Here is a 22,424-nt window from a genome sequence, read left to right as displayed (position 1 = left end):
ATCACATGGAAACAAAGGTAAAATAGCTATTATTGTGAGAACTTCAATAAGGCTAGTCATCATTAGAAGCAACGGGTAGGTGTTGTAGAACAAATGGGGAGACAGGGCAGGCTCAAATTACTCTTCCTAAGTCAGCTAATGAAAACTGTTCAGTATCTGTGAACTGTTCCCTTGAGGAGGTGGGTCCCAAAATGCACGATATGCCAGTAGGGACTGAATGGGGGTACATAAACAAATAGATACGTGCTGTTATTTCTTACTTGTGAAGTAGCATGTAATGGCTTTAGCAAAAATCAGGATGCTAAATAGCACTTTTTATACACAGGAGAAACCAGTCCCTGTTCTCAGACATCCCCACTGTACGTCTGTAGTCAGAGACAGGCAACAGCGGGGAAGAAGAGAGCAGAGAGAGGCACAACCGGATAAAGTGATTAGCCCAAACTCACACAATAGATCAGTGGCAAAGCCAAAAAACAAGCCCAGGGTTTCTGGGGCACAGCTGATGGGATCATACGCTGCACAAATCCATTACAGAGAGATGTAGTAGCTTTGTGGTCTGAGCTGTAAGTTCAATGTTCATCGCACCAAAAATATAATGTATGGAGAGTTGAGTGTATTTTAAGAGTTGTTCCTTTATTCTTACAGCAACTGGAAAGGATGGCAACCCACCCTGAAATAGTAACTATCAATATATGATGCCTTTTGCAGCTCTCCTTCCTGATCAAATAAATAATTTGTAAGGTTTTGATGACAAAAGGATGTATCCTCTGCTCAGCTATCACCTGCCAGCACTACTCTGTGCAATCTGATTTAGAGATTTAAGCATAGAAATCGTCCTTTCTGCTGTTTCCCCTGGAAACAGGGAGCCCAGCGGAGAGGTTAATCATTTGGGTTTGCAATTCATAGTCGGCAAAAACCAAAATAATTCCCCGTCTTCTGAGTTTTAAAACATGCTGCAAAACTTTAAACTTGCAAAGGCAATGTTGTTGTTTGGTCCCTGATATTGTTTAAAAGTAAGTAATTGTAGACAATAGTATACGCCCAGAAGAGTGTGCATTAAATACAGTGAAGCTCCCTTTGCTTTGGTGTGGTACAGTCACGTATGGAAAAGAGGAGAAATGATCCATACTTGGGTTTGTGGTGTGTTCTGTATAGCAATAGCTGTGCCCGCACATACCAGCTTCCCAGTATAGGGAATGTATCCCAGTATGACTGAATTCATTGTGGATGGAGAGTGAGCTGGGAACTGAGGCGTCTTGGTCCAGAAATAGGTCTTAGGTATGTGGAGCCCTGGAGGAGAGGAGCCCCGAATAGCCCGGTGCCCCCATGCTGCGGGCTGCTGTCAGCATTTTGTGTGCAGTGTGGGTAGGTACAGCAATCCTGTTTGCAGGGATGTGGAAAACGCGGACTGTGCAGTGTCACACTGCACCCACCCAACTCACGGCAGTGCTCTGATTAGAAACGGTGTTCTGATGAGAAAGTGGAGGAAGGGGAGCAAGGGAAGGAGATGGGGAGCTGGGGAGGAAACTGTGAAGCGGTGGGTGGCAGTGGTGGTTACCTTCTAACTGTATGAGCTACAGCTGAAGCTCAAAGTACTATAGGAGGTGGACTGCATGTTTTTCATTGACAATAACCACCTATACCCTGCACACCATGCAGAGAGTATATCCTTCAAATCTAAGGCTAGTAACTTTTCTTTATCTCTCCACTTTTCTGCCAACCTGCTGGAACATATGCTATGTGTGAACTTGCCGTATCCAGGCATGAGGATGAAGTCAAAGCTTTAGTTCAACTTCTGCATGCCTTGGCTGTGCAGGATTAAGTAAAGCCAGTCATAAAGTAACGGGTGCTGCATGCTACATTTCCAGCTAGTTGAAAAAGCTCTTTAAAAAAATCTTTAAAACAATGATAAAAGCAGAGGGCTTAAAAAAAAAAAAGGGAGGGGGAGGGGAAGCAAAGCCATCCTCTTACGTCTTGACCGTTGGGGTCAAAACCCGGTAGGCTGAACTGGAAACGTTATAATTTCCACTATTAGGCATCTGAGGGAGCCATGACTATAAACACATTTTCCTGGGCTTTCGGTAGCGTTCAAATATATCGTAATGTTTCCTGCAGGAAAAGAGGGGTAATTGCTGTCACTGTACTCTGGGGGCTGACATTCTCAAAAGATATAACTAGTCGCTGCAAAGGGGTTGTACCTGAAATGAATTTGACCCATAATGTATTGCAAAAATACTATATGTATCTTGGGATCTCAGCACTTTGCATGCTTTGGAGGTCGGTCAATTAAAAGGGTGTAATTTAGGGTCTTCACAACAGTCTTTGGGAATTGGGACATCTGAATATGGTAATGAAAATCCATAAGGGTATTTTCACTGTCTGTATGTGTATTTGTGCATTTGTATCTCTAGTTTTTGTATTGATAAAAACATACTATGACGATCTGTGTGAGATGTCTAAAAGTTTGATAAAATATGCATATAAATAGTGTGTGCACAAACACATGCTCACGCATAAAGAATACACATGTGCACACATGCACACCCCGCCCCCACACCTCTGTGTTAATGAGCTTTTCCTCTGGAGAGGACAAGTCGAAAGGAGCCAGTCCTTCCAGCCAAAAAAATCAATTGCTTCTTCATGAATTATTGAGATGTTTGCCATCAGTTTCTTTACAAAAAAAAAAAAAAAAGGAGTCATTGTTCGATGTTTCCTCCCCCAGCACACTCTTTGCTTTTACCTTGTGATATCATGACATGAAGACACAAATTCTTACCTATAAAAGTTTTCATTCTTCTAATAACACGTATATTGCAGGATTTGAGTATCTTTTTCTCCTCTCCAGTGTTAGCTGTATTTGTGCACATACACACTTTTCACATATAGCAACTGTCATCCTCCTCCTAGCACTAAGCTAGGGAAGGGACACTGCAAGTAAAAAAAAATTCATTTCATAGCAAAAATACTAGTATTTTCTCTGCTGCCAAGTGCAGTATTGATGTACTGATGCTCAGAAACTGAATCAAGGCTCTTACGCTGAACTGCGAGACACCACTAAATGAACGCTTTTGCCTCTCGTGTAAATAGATAGATTAATGACGTTAAGTGAAAGCCAAGCCTGCTGAAATGTTAGCTTCCTTATGGTGCTTTGAATTTCCCTTATTTTTGATAAATGAACCAATCTGGCAATAAAATCCTTGCACAGTAGGTTAATAATGTCATAGCTGTACTGTGAAATAGTAATGTTTGTACTATCTCTTTGCAAACAATAATCCTTTGAAGCCTGATGAATCTATTTTCAACCAACTTGTCTGTTCACCGGTACACAGAGCTTCCCCTTTCAGAATAGAGCTTGGAAGATATTTGAAACCTGGGAGACAATAGGCTAAGGAAGAGGGACAGTGGTTTAAAAGGCAGAAGTTGGGGGAATACTCCTCTTTTCTGCTTGGCTTTCTTCTCAGTTTCTCCTTTAATAGCTTTGTAAGCATTTTAAGAAAGGTTTCCTTGCTACTTTTTCTAGCTGCAGACCACTGCCTGGTTTGTTTGCTGCAACATTCAGTTATCACTTACAAAGGTAGCTTTTCCCCTCAATCACTTGTGAAGAGAACTGGAAAAGCAGTGGCTGAATGTAATCTGAAACTTTGCTTGCTAAATCAGGTTTCGAAATTGAGCTGTCTTCGGAGGGCGGCTTCCTCATGGTGACGCTGCTTTTGTTCTTGTACTCTGAGAAGAGCTCTTATTTGTATTTATATGTAGTTTATCATATATCAACAAGAATGTCTGGGCACAGGGAACTAATTTCCCAGCAGGAGCGTGTGTTGCAGCTTTACAAGAAACTTCAAATGTGGACACATCTGAATTCAAGTGGCTTTGTATACTTGCTAATAGGGAGATTTAGGAGGTAAAAAGAAACTGCGGAGGCTGTGAGAACAAGCAGTCCTCACGCAAGTCGATCAAGTAAAATAGGGAGTGAGGTGTGCAAGCAGCAGCAGATTCTCTGCCTGGAGAAGACTTGTCAATGTTCATATTCAGAGTGAGAAGCTCTCAGCTCTTCCCTCAGCAAACGGAGGTGTCAGGATCAGTCCTGAAAACCCATGTCACCTGGCCTCGCAGAGATCTAACACTTCTCATTGCACAGAAACGCAGACTTGTATTCCATAGCGGCCAGACGCCCACTTTCCATTTAAGAGAGAAAGGCTGCTAGCAGGGAGGGGATCACAGGAGAGAAATGGGGCGATCGTGGAGCAGGGCAGTGAGGTCCGTCCTTAAGCATCCTAGGCCTGTGTATCTCCTGCTTACAGGCCTGTCCCTCCCCGTTTCCCTCTCCACTATCTGCTGAAGGATCAGCTTCCTAATGACTTGCGTGAGTGAAGGCGGTGTTCCCCCAAACAAGGAATAGAAAGAGCACCCCTCAGTTTAGGCTATCAACCACATCGGCCAAATTCGGCACTGAACATTCTCCGCACCTCTCGGCAGAGGCAGGCAGACCTCTTGAGGTGGTCCGTTTGCAAACAAAAAGACTGGCTTGATTGCAGCAAATAATTCTGTTGTCTCCAGCGCTCCTAAGTGCATCAGGATGAGAGCAGCAGTGGATTTGGTGCTGTAAGGGGCGTAATGGACTGGCAGCAATTGGGAGAGGAAAGGAATTGTGAAAAACCAAAGTCTCCCATCAAATGGTTAGCAAAGGGCCAATTGTTCTATTTACAAGAGCTCTCCTGCCTGGAGGAGAGGCGAAAAAAAAAAGTATCAAGACAAGCATTTCCTCCCTGTAATGATAAGGAGCTGTTGCCTGCAGCGTTCAGACTACACGGTTTCACAGATGTTTAAAAAAAACCCACCAGCCGACAGCCGCTCTCTACCTTAACTATAGCAGCAGCACAATTGTCTGTCAGTCTCTGTACAAAGCAGAGTGGAAATATTGCCCTCCTGTTTCTTTAAGTCCCAGGGACTTAGTAAAATTAACACTAAATGTTTTAAAAGAAACCCTATCAAAAATCACTGATGATTTCAAGTTATTATTGAGCATGGGTGTCTGAGTAGCTTGGGGCAGTGCACATAAACTTGACAAACAGGGTACTTTAGTGCTGCCTGCCCAGATCCACATAATAGGGCAATGAAGCTTTTATTCATTCAAAGAAAGGTTGAGTTTGATTGGCAGGTCAGCCTGCCTGAACACCGCACTCTCTTTTCCCTAACACTTCACTGCTATCAATTACAGTTTTGAATGTGAATTGTTTCTAATGTAAAATAATGCCAACCTCTGCCTCTAACCTCAGGCCAGAAGGCTGTGGGTTTTTTTTTTATTTTTATTCATATTCACTGACTGCCTGAGGACTCTGTTTCTGCTTTGTGTTTTCTCAGCGTCTCACCAAAGTGCTGCCTTCAGATTCATGCACCGCACATTATTTTCATTGTATTAATGATATCGTTGGTGATCAAAATTAAATAGAGTGATATTCCCCCCCTTCCCCCCCTTTCATTTGCCACAGTAGTACTGTTTGGTTTTGTAAACATGCAGGTTCAGAGACATAATTCATAATAAAGTTATAATCCATTACAAGCAAGCATGACTCTGAAATTGCTTGATTTTTATCTGGCGGTTGACTTAAATCTGTTTGCAAAACTTGCCCGATTGAAGAGAATGCAGATCTTATTTAAATCAGGTGATTTGGTTCAGCTGCCATCTGTTGGCCGGTTCATTATTATGATTCTGCGGTTACAGTAGTTACCTGTCTTCATTTATTTCAGTAAAACAGAAATCGCATTTAGAAAATAGTGGGGGTGTTATGTAATGCCTCGTACCCCAGGGACCTGGTTTTATGTGTATGCACATATAATTTTAACACAAAATCTCCTTTCTGTGCTGGATGCTGCAAGTTGCATTTCCTGTTGCTTTGTGACAATCCTCAAAAATGAGTTGCTTTGCTGACTTTTAAAAATGCTACGTGTGTTGCATTGCGGTAGGTTAGAAAGGACCTACAGGGTGGCATTTTTGAGCGGGCTCACAGAGTGGGACGCGTGGGTTTAGAGCCCTCTGAACGGTGGAGTCCCTTGCAGAGACAAGTTTTGTAGCATCAGTTGCTGCTGTTCTTTTTTTCTCCTCCTTCATATTGTCCACATCCCCTTAGTGAGGACGTAACTGTGTCCATTTCTCCCATTTCACAACAGCTTCTATTCCAACTGAATTTCCATTTTGCTGTTGTTTACCTGATCTTCATCAGCATTTTCCCTCTCTCGTGTTTGTGGCTCCTCTCTCCTGCTCCATTATGGAATCCATATAACACTGTGTGCACTCTGCCTCCAGTGACATCACTTCAGGCTTTCTCCCATCACATCCATTAATATCTTGATAGGGATATACAGGAAAGACCTACCTTTGCTCTTTCATCTCTCTTGAGACAGACACTCTGCAGAGTAACCTAGAAACAGGCCGTCCCTTTTGGATGCAATTGCTTACAAAAATACCAGTTTCAGGACGGAACAGTGCTTTCAATAATGGCTTTTTTTTATTGAGTACATTCAAACATGGTTTTAACATATAGTTGATATTACGGTGTGATATTTTACTTGCAGTTTGTGGTGGAAAAGGGTCTCTTATTTTAGAAAAATACGCGGATGAAAATGTTATGTGATACTTTGTATGACATAGCTGGAGACACCTACTGCTCCTGGCGGTTTTATGTTTTCCTTGTGGGCTCTTTCCTGCTATCTGAGATTTCTCCATTAGCTCCAAGGATACGGTGGTCTGAGAGCTTGAAACAGGAAAACCTGAAGTCTGGGGTTTTTTTCCTGTTATCAAGTTTCACTTGACCGTGGTACACATCACGGTGGCCAGCAGGATGTCTGAGGAAATTACAGGCTTCTCACCATATTGCGTACTTCTATCGTGCCTTACATAAGGTGGTTTTGATACTCTAGGTACAATTTCTAGTTTTTCACAGTATGTTGGTTTTTATTTTGATTTCAGATGAAAATAAATTTCAAAATTTCAGGCTTCTAAGTCAAACAAAAATTCAGAATTTTGAGCAGTTTGATATTCAGAAAAGCTCGTAATTTATTAGCATATTCCTGGTTCATTGGTAACTTTTATACGCGCTTTGCAGTTTGGGCAGTGGAGGTAAAGTGGCACATGGTCCAGTTTCTGTGTTCACCAGTTTTAGAGCAGAGTAACTTTTGCATAGGGAATTCCTGATTTACAAGCTCAGGCTAACAGACCACTTTCACAGCACATACGTTATGTAGTTTCGATGCAAATAAATGTGTGCCTTGCTCTGCTCCTCAGTACCTGCCTTGTGAGGCTCAGACCTTTGGAGTCTGAATTCGGGGTGTGTGAAAAGGAAGCTATGAGAGATGCCACCTACTCCAACTCGTCCTCCACTTTCCAAACAAACATATGGCACAAACACATTGTAAATAAAGATGACTTCAGACACAGCTCTTTTCATGGGTGAATGAGTTACATTGGGCGTTTTACTGGCAAGCGAAACGTTACTTGGATTCCACATTTGAATACTTGATCTGTTAGCATTGCTGGATGCTTTCGTTCCCGTGTATTGATTTAAAGTCTCTACTGCAAACAAGCCGTTAGCTCACTGGAAGGCAGCGTTTGTGGGAAATGCTGATGCACAGCTAGCGGCTGACAGAGTCCGGGTTTGCTTTAGTCCGGTACTGCAGCTGCAGGGTTATATTCTCTCCTGTGTGGCTCCAGGACAGTGTTTATGTACCATCTCACTCTGCCTAACAGCCACCAGAAACCATCCTGTCTGCTGCAGGCAATGGCAATTTGGCAATGCCTGTGCTCTCGTTGCTGTAATAAAGCGTTGGCATTATCCAGCATTATGAGGAGGATCGTGTTTACCTTCACTGGAGTATGAAGTGGTTAAGGCTGTAATTCAAGAAAGCAATTGAGCATTTAATGTAAATTCATCATTGTTCTGCACATACTGAAGCATGTGTTAAACTTTGACTTTAATGGGACTTGACCAAGTGTTTGAAGGTCTGTATGTATTTAAGATCAGCCGATACCACGAAGACTGTTTAGCTGGACTTCGTGTACGGTACGGATAAACACAGGTTTAATATCAGATGAAAGATGCCCTGCTAATAAGAAAGTTTTTTGGCAGATCAGTCTTTTGACTTTGGTTTTCATGAAGCCTGTTGCAATTCATAGCACATGCTTCTTTTCTTTTGGAAGGAATGCACGAAGAGTTGAATAATTTAGCTTATAATTTTATGAGGCACCAATACTTTTGAATAGTCAGCAGAATCCTTCCTCAGTTGTTTGGAAGCTTAAGGGGTTTAGAAAGTTCTTCCTTAGAGATAAATAAGCTGTCAATTCATGATGAAGAAAATCAAACTCGTTCTGTTGATTTTGGCTGTGGTATTTGCAAAAGTATGAGAGAAATTTTTGCAGTCGTAGAGCACTCCATGTGTTAGCATTTAGCTTTCCAATGCCACATTGTGCCTCTGATAGCATTTCTAAAAGGTAAACAGAAATGTCAAAATAACGAAAATAAAAGATTAGCCACTTTTCTTTTTTTAGTTAGAAATCAAATCTATATTGCAAATTAATAGAAAGCCAGATCAAGTTCCAAAAGCTGCTTATTACACCAGTTGCCTGGTTTTTTTTTTTTTCCCCCTTCTTCTGAAGGCCTTTTTCAGACTTCACCAGACTTAGATTGTGAAATGTCTAAACAGACGTTCTAAACAGAAACCTGGGAGGTATAGAAAGTATGCCAAGAGCAAATTAGTTTACTTAGTTCATGACTTTAATACACCCTTGCAATTAGCAGAGTATTTCCTTTGGACTTGTGGTCTCAAGGTATGTGTTTCTGTTCATGATTTTTTCTTTTTTTTATTTGCTGCCTTTAAATGAGAAAAAACAAACTCCACGGTTCTGCTTTGCTTGGTCCATATGTACCAGGAGTTTGATCATGTTCAAGTTACAGTTTGGCTCACAACTCAGCATCTCCAAATGCATTGGCAGGTGAGAGAAAAAAGGCTGAGTTAGGAGGTGGTTGCAAACAAAGCAGAATTCGGCTGTAAAGCCGCCTGTGACACCTCTCCGCCAATACACCAGTTTCTCCTGGGCGTACACACGGAGGGAGGTGTTGTTTTCCAGGTGGCTCTGCTGGAGAAAATGCACCTCTTTGCTGAGTAAGGTGTTATCATGGCGATAACGGTTGCTGAAGGCGCTGATCCCTTTAGAGGCTGCATCTTCCCCTACCGATACCCTAAACCATTCCAGCTCCCAGATGCTTTGTGCCTCTCCAATCTCCCTACTTCCTTGAACTAGCTTCACTTTCTTCTCGGTGCCAAACCTTCTAGAAACAGCTTCAGTTCAAACTGTATCTTCCAGAGCCGCCTGTAGGCTCCTTTTTTTCCTCCCTGGAAAACAACTGCAACCCACCTCGTAGCTGCCAAATTGGCACCCACAATTGCCGTATCTTGACCCAGCATGACACAACCCCTCTCCCTCAGATACCAAACCTGCCCACAAACCCCCCACAATGGCAGCTTGACCCTGGCTGACACAATTGCCCCTTGTGTTTGCCAAACCCACAAAATTATAGGGGTCGTGCAGGAAAAGGCAGTGAGATGGGTGAGTTCGTGCTCTCTGTGCTGTCTGTGACACTGTGACCCTATTCATGGGCACATCTTTGCAGGAGAACTCGGCAGCCTGTCTGCAATGCATCGTTTTAAATTGTAGCCTTAAAAGATCCTTTTTTAGATGCAAATGAAAGACACAATTAGAGTTTGGAAAAAAATAAAAATAAAAAGAGGCAAAAATGTATTAAGATTAGTAAGAAACATCTGATGCTGCCTCCTTAGACACATCATTTTTCTGTTTTCAGTCTTAATCTTTAATTCTCAAGCACGCGTGTAGACTGCTGTGCACCCAAAAGGGTCTTGTCCGTTATATTTGCACATGTGAAATCTTCAGGCTATTGAAGATCTGTTTATATTTGGCATAGAAGAGTTATCTGATGGTCACTCGGGTTCCACCCCACTTTCTTTTAATAGCTGGTGGTGTTTCAACTGTGTATTTTAGTTTGACTAGTCAGAGAATGGGAGAAATTATACATTCACATTTCAAAGAGGTGATCTGCAGACTAATCAAGACAGTGTTTATAACACATATGTTCTAAAATGTAAATTCATATAAATAATGTATGTATATTTAGATATAGTATAAATAGATCTGTAGTGTGTGTGTGTCACATACGTGTCTTTGTGTCTGTGTGCATGGTATGCATGTAAAAGATTTATTTTTTTTTTTTTGCTAGTGTTGTTAATTTACCGATGCGCCACTGAGCATCCTGGCTTGGGAGCAGGAATTGGGGATCTCTGCTCCGAGGCGTATTTCACTGCAGGCCCATTGGCTGCGCGCTGGGGCAGGACGCAGCGGTGCCATGCTCCTTACAGGGAGGTTTTCTCTGGGCTTGCTAATACAGGGAAATTTACTGGCATAATTATACCCGTATAATTATGCTGGAGTAGTTATACTGCTGTAACTCCCATGTGAATGCTCTTGTGCTGCAATAATAGTGCCCATATGGGAAGTTATACCAGTATATCTCTACTGGTAAATATCTCCGTGTAGGCAAGTTCTTCTTCAGGGCAGGTTTTGCAGACCAGTGCTCGGCACAGCCCTTGCAGGCCCTTATTTCGTACATCATAGTTTGCGTTTGTCAGCCACATTTTGTGCATAGTAAAAAGTTGTTTAGAATTCCTACCAGAATCTTTGGAAAGAAACAAACATTCTCCCTCACCGATATAACATTATTTTTTTTTTTCTACAGTCACTGTATTTATTTTTTTAATATCTTTTAATATATAAAAATACAGATGTAACTTCTGACTTTGGTGTTCAAGACATTTCTTTTCAGATGTGCTAAGGATCAGATATAAGCCATGTCTGGAAGCAATACTTGGCCAACAGCTGAGTGTGTGTATGTGTGTGTGTTCGTCTATCCATGATTCATTCTGAGGGCTGTTTTAGCCTTCATAAAATATTCATGCTGGTTGTGCATGGTTCTATAATTGCCATCTCAGGCCTTGAATTATTTATAGGTTGTACTGTTCACATAGTCTCATTTACTGATAGAGCAGATAACACTATACAAGAGGATCCCAAACACTCTAATGCCTGTTACTTTGCATTAAGTAGTGGAATTATATTACTGTAGGTGTAAAATGCTAGCCTTTTTCTCCTCTCGCTTTAATATATCATTTTTGTATTTATAATATGCTAATTGTTGAGATGCTGTTAAGCCTCATAATTCCTGCCGAGTTTTGCAGAAATCAAGATGTGGTTGAAATGATTTAGCTCTTGATCCCAAAATGATTGTTCTAAATCCCCCCCCCTCCCTTCCCCCAGTTGTAAGACCCAGGATAATTTATTGAAGTGATGTATGAGTACACATGCATACCTGAGCTCCTTTGTTTTACACTATTGATCAGTTTGTGTATCTTAACTGCTAACAAACATTCAGAAGTCCAGCTAACGCAGACATTCACCAAGTGTATTTTCAAGTTCATTGTACTCAATTAAACACTGACTATGAATTCATCACAAGAAGTGATCTTATTTCCATCAAATTTCCTATTCATCTTTTCTGTGATTAATTCTGTCGGCTTTTCTGACCTACTTTTGACTTTAGTTTTTTTACTGAACATGTGGAATTGCATCAGTTTGGCTTGGACATACAATGCGCTATGAGTTTTCTTCGCCTGCTCAGTTTTTGGTTTATTTACTTCCTGAACCAAGTGCTAGTTCTAGGTGTAAAATGCAGCTGAGGTCGACTTTCCTTTTAATTTTTTAATCCTTCTGCTTTTCTAATTAAAATAGATAATTACTGGAGTTAGAAATTCAGTCACTAGCAGAGCCAGAGTACTACGCCACGCACTGGAATACCTTCCCTTCTTTTCCCAAAAAACTTTTGCGTGGCCTTGTGCAGTCGGTTATTTTCCTCGCCTAAGAAAAGAGAATATTGGCATTTCCTTATCTGGCATGATGGCTATAGGGACCAAGTACATAAAGAATATAAGTTGTCCCTCTGTATAATAAGGGAGCGCAATAGGAGCACACAGGAAAGGCAGACTGCTGAAGTCTGTGGTGGCACCGAAATAGCACAGGATCATAGAAAACACACCCAGCCAGGGCTTTTGTAGAGATGCTAGTTCATCCAGGCAGGTGGTAAGGAGAGCTGGTTAAAGCCCTTCATTTCAGTGCAGCTCATTTTGTTGCTCTCGCAGGGATTAGGAAGGACGTTCCTCCAGCTGAGCTTCTGCTCCCTCGGGGAGCCAGTTCCCAACCACCAGCACCAGCCTCTGCTCCAGCTGACGGGCTTGGGCTGCTCCCGTCCTCCCGGGCCACCTGGGAGTTCCCCAGCAGTGACCGTGCAGCAAAGCAGACCCTCAGCAAAGGAGACCCTCACTGTGGGATTCGGGCCCGTCCCTCTGCCTCTGGCGCCAGAGGACCGAGTCTTGTATTGGCGGTGCTTTGCTCCCGTCTTGGCTCTCCAGAGGTCTGAGTGATCTCTGGGGTTTCGGGAGGCAGAAGCCCGCCGGGTATGGTGCAAGGAGGAAAAGGGTGGTGGCTTAGCAGCGATTACGGATGCAGCATCCCCGTTCGGGGGAAGTCTGAGAGCAGCAGGTAGCAGAAGAGGTGAAGATTTAAAATTTACCTCTCTCAAAGCAAAGTATGGATGAAGCCAAAAGGAACTGCCAGAAAAAAATAGAGCAAAAAGAAATGTTTCTGCAAAACAAACCATTTTGGTGAACAATAAATTCTTGAGAAAATATGCCTCTGCCTGAGCCCTTATTTTTCTTGATGATAAATCATTATAAAATAAACCTTGCGACATTCACCGTTCGATACAATGGGCTGAATTGAAGAGAGCTGTGTTCTTTTCTGTGTGATTTTGTGAGCCCTGTGAGTCCCTCAGAGAAGGAAACAATGTTATTGTCATGCAGATTTCTCTTCTTTTCTTCAAGATTTCAGAGATTCCATGAATCCCTTGCAACAGGGTAATTCTACTTTTTCCCTTCTTTTAAAGCTTCCTCCAGCAGTGCCGGTGTGGAGTGGTAGCTTTATTGCAAAGTCTCCACCTTTCTCATGGAGTTTTCTAAGTTTTTGGAGTTAAGCATGACTGCTGTGCCATGCGTATATTACTAAGCTTTCCTGTTAGCACTCAGCTCACTTTTTGCTTTTCTTCCTGCCCATTTAGAGTTTAATGTGTATGTAAGGGGAAAGAAAAAAAAAAAAAAAGATCTTTGTTCTTCTATATTGTGTGTTTTGCAGTAGTACTTGGAGGCCTCCAGCAGGTCAGGTTTCTATACAAATAATATAGTATTGCCCCACAAGATTTGTGATTGAAACAACTAAAGATGGTAAATGGATGACAGGACACTGAGGAGAAGGAGACTGAAAAAAAAGTGACGGGTCGTGCCATACAGCTGACTGCTCAAACAGTTTGGTTTTGGTCAGAAATAAGGGTCTCAACTTCCACTTGCCTAGGTGTTGTCACAGAGTTATTCGGAGGGAGCATTTGCATCGTATCATTTCTTGGTTAGGTGCTGAAAATACAATATCGCGTTTAGGGAAAATGAGACCCATTTTAATAGCCAATTACCAAACAAATTTTCTTTAGTGAAATTGTTAAAATAATTAATATCTTGGGGGTCTTGTTTTTCCCCCTTTCCCTGTTTTCTCTGGTAAGAGGTCTCTGTATTGCTTGGCTGGAATGTGGTCCTGGGTTTTCAGGGTCTTTATTACCTTTAACATCGTGCAAATGGCAGACTGCTGGGACACGGAGGCATCACTTAGCTTTAATTGGTCAACTAGCCTTTGCTGTTACGCACCGCACGCTGCCGCGCCGCGGCTGACCTCCGGCTGTACTCCGAAACAGTTTCCTTCAGCTCGGGGTAGCGCCCAATTACATAGAGTGCCGGAGCAGCGATGCTCAAGCCTTTCGACAGAATTTTACCATATCTATTAGTCTAAAGGTATGAAGTGTCAAAAAATCTCCCGTACACGACCTAGAAAAACAAATTGGTAAGTGTGCTTCTTTCACTGATACTGCCTGTACTGAATAATTTTCATAGAGACATTTAAAAAAAAAAAGGTCTATGAAATCCTACATCGTTTCCCCCTTTATATATCAGAAGTCTTTAAAAATATCTAAGATTTTTTTTTATGCCAACAATACATGAGAGAATCCTAGATGTGTGTGACACCTTTTAGAAAGTGTCTTTGTCTTTATCTATCCTTACAGTACCTGTGTGCTAGGGAAGTGTCATGATCCCTATTTTAAAGATGGGAAAAGAAGACAGAGAGAGATTTAAAGCTAGACTTTTAAAGGTGTTTTGACTTCTAAAGATGCAGTAAAATGTGCAGTAGGACTTTCAAGAGGGCTTAATTGCATCTTTAACAGCCTTAAAAGCGACTTGGCGGCTTACAAAGTATACCAAGCAGAGACACGAATCTAGGTCTTCTGTGTTCTGGTCTAGTACCTCAACCATTGGATGGCCCTTCCAGGGTGGATTGATGTTGGAAAATAAGTGCGACTTTTTGCCGCACTGTTGTTCAGTGTTGCTGTTTCAAGAGGACCTGGAAGCACTGAGTCACGGTTGCTGACATTAAGTGAAGAGCAAACCTTTGTTGGTGGTTGAAACCTAAAGTGTTTTGAATGCTGTTTAAGTATATACATTTCAGAGACAGTATTTATAGAAAGGTTAATATCTACCATTCTGTAAGAAGGCATCTTTCAAGGGGGTATTTGCACAACTTAGACCTGGAACACAGTGGAAAAGCCCAAATCGGGAAGCTAGCCACACTCCACAGAGGTTATGGAAAGACAAACTTTTTCCAAAGACAATTCAGAGCACTTGGGCTGGGCTCCTGCCCGGTGCTGGCCTCTGGAGAAGCTCATCTCTCTCTGCACTGCCCGGGCAGAAGCTTGGGAAGGTCTCCTGGCCCCGGCTGGCAGAGGGGATCTTGGCGGTGTCAGCACCGCTCCGTGTGGTTTTTGCTGTTTGCTCGTAAGACCTGAGTTTAAATCTTGGTACCGGAGGCTGGTCCCAAGCTCAGTGCGATGCAGCTGTGCAGGGAGTCCCACGGTGCAGTGCTGCTAAAAGTGCAGTGCTCCCCCAGAGCCGGGCTTGGCTTTGGTGGCTTGAGCCCCAGGGGTCACACGGCAAATGTCTGTGGGGTGTTTGCTAGACCTATGCAGGAAACCTTTCTCCAGGTCCAGAGGCCTTTCGAGAGTTTTCTGGTTTGAAACTAGGATTATAAAAAACCCCACAACCAACCAAAAACCACAGCCAGAATCACCATGCTATGTGTGAGTCAGTGGTCCAAGACAAAAGGGAAATTTGTGAGTAAAAATGCTATCATTTCCCTGTCAACCTTTTAAATGTATTTCTAAGTTTTTTGGGTTTTTTAAATTCGGTTAAAATTTGCAAGCAAGATTTGTGTTTTACTAGGAAAGGATGCATTTCATTTATAAACTATCTGAAGATGACGGTTTGACACACTGGAGGTTTTCCTCTGAACATTTTTTTCATACTGGCTGATCCTCAGACATGACTCTTTCCCACAAAAGTTTCTTTTTTACAGACTGTCATTTCCCAACAGAGGCCAAAAAAGTACCCAGAAAATTCCCAGGCAGATGTATTGCTCCCAGCCTGGCTGGGGGCTCATCACCAATGCATTCACCTCTCAGTTAAACTTTGTGAATTATTGTGGGTACTCAAATACGTTTAGTTTCATAAGGGATCTGTTGCTGTAGCACAGGATACGTCAGTGACGTAGGAGAGAGCAGAAGGGTAAAACGGGCATTACCATTGGGGAAAGCTTTATTACAAAGGCAAAGCTGGCGTCCTGGCCTGTGATTTGTAAGATGTGGCTTTCCTAGGGAGTAGGAGCTTAGCTCTCAGAGGGCCTTTCCTTAGCTGTCGTCTTTCTCTGCTGCTGACGAACCAGTTGAGCTCTGTAAAAGCTGCTTCCAGTGACAACTTCCCTCCTGGCCACATTGTGCCTTTGCAACATGCAGTTTTATTACTGCATATAGTGCTTAATGCAGCCGTATGTAGATCCAGATGTCTTTCATCAATCCTGAACCTGCCACAGCTGTAACCAAACTAACCAAAAAGGCGCCAGCATCTTCCCCGTTACTTTCCAATGCCTACGCTTCTTGCAGGAAAATAGGGAGAAGCATGTTAAAAGGTACATGGATATTACATGTACACTTTTTCTTCATGTACTGTGTGCTCGTATGATCTTAAGTTATGTATTATTCATGCTTTTAAAAAAATACCAGTTTTGCTCAAGAAAAAGAAAAGAAACTATTGGTGCCGTGCCAGTCATCTGCAGTTTAGCATCACATTTTGCAATACAAGTCTACGGTGTTTCATTTCTGTTTCAGGCTGTGGTTGGCTATGGAAGCACTAGGCATGGAAATATTACAGGTGTTCACACTAATTGTAAATCCATCTTGGCCCCATGTGTATGTAGGATTGTTCTATGAACTTGGCTTAAACTAGTGCAAGTGAAATGGTAACGTGATACGTGCAGTGTTTGTGGGTTTGGTGTACTTGAAGATTTGTATACACATTTCTATAATACTGTACAGTAGCTAGTGTACCCATATATGCAGGTGTGAATAGATATGTGCTGATAAAATACAATGACCAAACTGAAAAATATTCTGCATCTCAGTGTATGAAACGGACCTATAAAAACGTATGCAGGTGCACATTCTTTGTATTATATGCGACTTCCGTATACAGTACGTGGGTACGTGCGTGCACACACGTGTGCCTGTGCGGGTACGTGTATCTGTGTTCCCCACACCGCGGTCCCCAGTGTGTAGTTTATAGTTTGGAGAGACATCATCCTCCATCATTCGTCACTGCCGAGCTGCAGCAGACCAGGCCAGCACATCATTTGTTAACAGCGACAAAGCCGCACTCATAAACGCCGACATGTTACATTAATTTATAGGCACTGAGTGACTTATTAAATGTGACGTGTGAAATATAACAGGGCCCGGTATGGATGATTAGGTTTTGGGCTTTGAATTGTTGACAAGGCAGGGGTAATGAATTGCGGGACACAAGCTAGTATGTTTCCCCCTCATTAGTCAGTATTAGCTGCATTAATAGTAATAATTGGATATATTCATCATTTAAAATGTTTTAATAAATGTTTGGACAGCACCTGATCTAGGCTGTCAAATATTAGACTGGAAGGTTCGTGATGGGAGAAAAATTACGCCGTTCCTTCTGCAGAGATTTATACAGCCTAAGGGGTGCCATTTGCCAGTGTCCTTTAAGAAGTAATGGGTGGAGATCGTTTGGAAAAAGACAGTGCAATAAGAGAGAAACCGGCCTCTCTCACATTTCAGGAAGACGTTTCCATGTTATTGCAGAGAATTGTTGGTCCTGAGGTCAAGTCTCCAAGATGGGGTCTGAACTGGTTATTTCTGGTGAGGTGCCAACCCCAAATTAGAACTTCACAAAAGGTGCGTGTGTTTCAGTCTTCTACAACTGCAGACTGAATGCTGCCCAGAGCTCAGGAACTTTCCAATTTGGGGTTTTGGCTTGCAGTCATCAGTACTTTGAACTATTAACATATTTAAAATTCCAGAAAATTTTCTGCCTGAACATCTTAAAAGCACGATTCTTTATGGGATGAAGGCAAGGCATTTCTGCGGGTGCTCTGCCAGCTCGAGTTTCATTCTTGGTTTCCATATCTCAAATGCATTGTTGCCTGCAATTCAATACAATGATTCCTCTGATTAAAGAAAAAACAACTTTTAGAAGTTTTGTTTCGTTATTTTGTAATCTTTAGAAGTGGAATTTAAAAAAAAACCCAGAACTGTTACCAAGGAATGCAGGCTGTATTAGCCTCTTGCTTTAAGAGAGACGTGTGGGTGAACACTAGAAAGTGCCTTCTAAATCATTGGGTGGGGATCAAGAAGAACGTGTCCAGTTGCAAAAAAATTATATCAGGTCAAAACTTGTGACACGTCACTTGGCTGTAACCCATTGTGTAATGAAACCCATTTTTTAAAAGCAACCTTCAGAATACACAAAAGCAAAAGCACATGGAGTTATTGGCACTGCATCAGTAGACTGACAATTTTTATTTTAAAAGAAGAGGCCTCTAAGGAAAAGCCTCGCTACTGTGGGAAGCAGTGTTTGGTGACTCAGTAGGAGGTATGCTTCCCTTTTAGATGCTACTGAAGAGGTGTCACACTAGGGATTACTGCGTTGCTGGAGGTACTGTCTTTCAGGAGAGACATAAAGTCAAGTGTCTGGCCACCTGTAGTCATAACAAGTCCCAAGACACTTACTGCAAGGATGAAAGTTTTCTCCTCAGTGTCCTTCCTAGTTCCAGCTAGCTGCATGTACTGAGCACCAGGAGGCTTTTAGCTGAAGAGATCTTCATGCTCTCCAAAATACAGCGAGCCAAACCTGCCTCTTTATATCCACGACCTTACTCCGTGCAAAAAGCTGGTGGAGGACTTAGGAGATGCCAAGGCTAAGTCTGGCTGTAGACAGGTAATGCTGCTGCAGCTCCAGGATGACAGAAAAGCTTCATTGCAGGGGCATAAACAGTGTAATAATTTTGCACTTGTCATAGTTATTCTGCGTGGTGGAAGAAAACTTTGCGGGTAGAAACTTTGTCATTCAGTTGTAATCAGAATAGAATAGAATAGAATAGGAGTATTTCAGTCGGAAGGGACCTACAACAATCATGTAGTCCAGCTGCCTGACCACTTCAGGGCTGACCGAAAGTTAAAGCATGTTATTAAGGTCATTGTCCAAATGCCTTTTAAACACTGGCAGGCTTGGGGCATCGACCACCTCTCTGGGAAGCCTATTCCAGTGTTTGACCACCCTCTCAGTAAAGACATGCTTCCTAATGTCCAGTCTATAATTCATACTTCTGAACTTGGAGTAATGTTATTTCATTTAATAGACGCCAAAGTCGCATACAACTTGTTCAGATAATGTACGTGGAACTGTATTTTCCTCCTCATTTTGAATCAAGCCCTGAGTGTTATTTTGTCAGGATTGACTGTTAGTTGGTGGTTACTGTTGACAAGTTGATGTGAGAGTATTTCAGCATGTTGTCTAACACCTGTCTGCTCCTAAGTTTGTCATTAGAACTGTACGGTATTTCTTCAAACTCCCTCTTAATTTTTATTTGGAGATTAAACACGGATTTAAAACTCGATATTGTATGCTTAGCAAATGAGGTTCATCAGGCCTTCGGGCGTTTGGCTGTGTTTTTATTTCCTGTATTAGTTAACTCTGGGCCTGGAGTCTCAACTCACCAGAGACGATGAAAATTCATGTTTTCTCTAGGTTTATATTAGTATCTCTGAGATCAAACCCTGATCTTGTCATCTAGGTTCACATTGTTTAGCCAATCATCTTAAAGGATTTCAGATGTTTCATTAGTGATGTGTATGTATTACAGAAAGGATAATGTGTTTCAGCATTTAAGTTAATTATTGTGCAATTGGGTCTTTAGTGGAACTTTGTCAGAGCTACAGAATCGAGTGAAAAAAGAATGTTTGGTATTCCGTACTCATGTAGAGTTCTTGATGATTTTAAGCTACTGTCTAGTTAGATTTTGGGTGAGATTTGTTAGTTATGTTTACATTAGCAAGGAGTTATTTCTTTTCCAGGGAGGTGCTAGAGGGGGCCAACTGTAAGTTTTTGCTGATCCTCTTTACTCTTTGCCAGTTACTGGTGCAATTGTTCTCAAAAGAACAATAGAACATAAAACAGAGTTACAAGAGTAAAAGTTTGTTAAGTTGCAAGCGCTTCCTAGTCTGTTGAATTAACTGTGACCTTCATTGGTATGATGTAGATGAACAAGAACTTCAACCTTTCTGCCCTGACTGTCTGGCAAGGTTACTTAACTGCTCATTGTAAACCTTTTTTCCATCACTGATGCTGTCCTCACTGCTGATGATAGAGAAAAATAATAATTATGCAGTTCTTATATAGGACTCTGAAAATCCTCATGCTCTGTATTTTGTGGATATGAATCCCATTGATCACAGGTATCATCCCTGCTTCCTCGGGGAAAATGCATCTCAGTGACACAGCCAGACATCCAGAAATACCGGAGAGACCCCAATTCTTGACTGTGTTTTAACACCCATAGAAGTGTCTGTAGCTGCTATCAGAGGTCACCTTCTTTCTGAAGACAATAATGCGCATTGTTTCCTCCTCCCTTGTGTAGGGTATCTAACCCTGTGCCTCTGTCCTTACAGTGTCTTCAGCCTGTTGAACTCCGTGCTAAATATGCTGTTTCTCATCATTCCAACCAACGAAGTACACCATGGCATGAGCATAATATATTTTATTACAGCCAACTTATGTCCTTACTCACTCCAGTTTTAACACCAGCATCCTGAGTTGGGACATTTGGTTTTGTCCTTCAGCTTTGTTACCCTCACTGGATGGTTGCCTTCAAGGGCAGAACCTATAAAAATATTCTTGTTAGCTGCATCACCTTTCCGGATGGGTGCGAAAGATAACTTTGTAGCTCCAGGCTATAACGCCTTTTCCACGTCTCTCTGACACAGAAGAGAGCGTCAGCAAAAGTATTTTCTCTACATGTTCAAGGCCCATTGCGTTAAGAGAAACTCTGAAGTACTTAATCCAAAACTTGTGATATAAGCAGATAGATATGATTTGATTCAACATGTCTGCTGCAGAGGTCATTGTTTCCAAGATTAATTAAGCTCTTTCAATGTCATGTTAAAGGTAGTGCACACATGCAATATTTATTGGTGACATCTCCAGCATTACATAGAGCATGATCCTCTCCACCGTCGCATCAAAAAGTCTCTTTGCCCCTTTCTCTTTCAGTCTTCCTCTTCTATGGTGACTTACAATGAATTTTACAGCGTCTGGGTTGCTTGCCCATACACACACAAAAAATTCTGCAGCATTTTATACGTACAGCCAGTTCAGCATCCCCTTCAAACACCCCTGGAATATCTTCTCTTGTGGAACCCACTGCACGCACAGCTCAAACAAAGTGCCTCCGCCTTTCCACAAAACAGCTCTTTGCTTCCTTCCAGCACTCAAAATAGCAGCTAATCCGCATCCCGTCCTCATTGCCAGAGCTCCCCGCTCAAAGGAAGCAAGGGCTTTATTCTGTTAAATATCATGAAACAATGGGAACCCCTGGATGGAATGTCCAGCTTGTGGGCAGGAGCCAAGGGCAGCGCTTGACTTTCTTCCACAGCATTTTTCTGCTTGGTCTTTTCTTGTATAAATACAAATATACATTTGCAGATATATATATATATTATCTTCTGGGCAGCTAATTCTAGTCTCACCCTTACGAGTTTCTTTGAAAGACTCCTTTTAATTGTTGGTTTTGTTTTGTGGTTTTTTTTTCCCAAGAGAACCAAAAACGGTTGTAAAATCACATCCCCCAGCAGAACGTCTGTCAGATTGTCTTTTGTCACCGACTCTGACCGAGTTTCCAGTTTAGTTTTGTTTTTAAGTTATTAAAAATTAGCTTTTAGTAACTTTAAGTTACTGGGTTTTTTTTCTCCTCCACGTAAGGTCCTTCACTGCTGCTACTTTACGTGAAGCAAACACTTCATTTGCTTTTTGAAGTATAAGCTGTCGTAGGAGGGGATGCAGTCAGTTTTTCACCATATTGACACTTCCCAAATATTTCTCTGTAATTACCCAGATGGGTTGGGTGAGGTAAGTCCCACTCATCCTCGTAGCAGGTCTGTGTGAACAGGAGATTTACAGTCGTGTTTCCAAGTTGGCCATCACGGTTGCAGTTCTCCTGAGGATTTAGTGATGCAGAAGCTGAGAGTGGGGTGTCATCCCAGCAGTAAATCCCGCAGTCCTGCAATGTCTGTCCTGCTGGCCGTGATCCCGAGGCAGCGGAGCAGCTGCAGCCCAGAGCCCCTGACGTGAACAGAGTCAGCATCTCATGGGCACGTGTGCTACGTTTGTGTTACGTTCTCTGGGGCTGGAAACTCCTTGGATTGTATATTTTTAGTGATTTTTGAGACACGAATGAACTCAATAATCACTTTTTTCATTTCTTATGTGCTTCAGATTCGTTATGGGCATTTTGTAAATAAGAGATCAAACAGCGTCTTTCCTTGTCATTTCCCTCTCTTTAGGCCATCAGTCTGGACATAAATCTGGTCAAAAATCATTTCCATGTCAGTCTGAGCAGACCTCCTGGCATTTTTTAAGATTAAACATCTTCCACTTTAAAGGAAAAAAAAAAATAAAAAATCTGGAGAAGAAAATGGAGCAGGTACCGAGCCAGGTCTTGGGAGGGAACACCACTGCAACATAATGCCTACGCCGAGCCTGACCATTCAAGAATACATCCGTTCAGATGGATTTTG

The 22,424-nt window shown here is 42.1% G+C and overlaps 1 protein-coding gene across 14 annotated transcripts in view; it reads left to right on the top strand.

Annotated features, from left to right (window-relative positions):
- The window catches only part of EBF1 (EBF transcription factor 1), a 287,079-nt gene that overhangs the window by 150,064 nt on the left and 114,591 nt on the right, over positions 1 to 22,424 (top strand). The gene's annotated exons all lie outside the window — the stretch shown is intronic.

Source organism: Chroicocephalus ridibundus, chromosome 11 (genome assembly GCF_963924245.1).
Source record: "Chroicocephalus ridibundus chromosome 11, bChrRid1.1, whole genome shotgun sequence".
Taxonomy (NCBI): Eukaryota; Metazoa; Chordata; class Aves; order Charadriiformes; family Laridae; genus Chroicocephalus; species Chroicocephalus ridibundus.
This window is presented reverse-complemented; position numbering and strand designations above follow the sequence as displayed.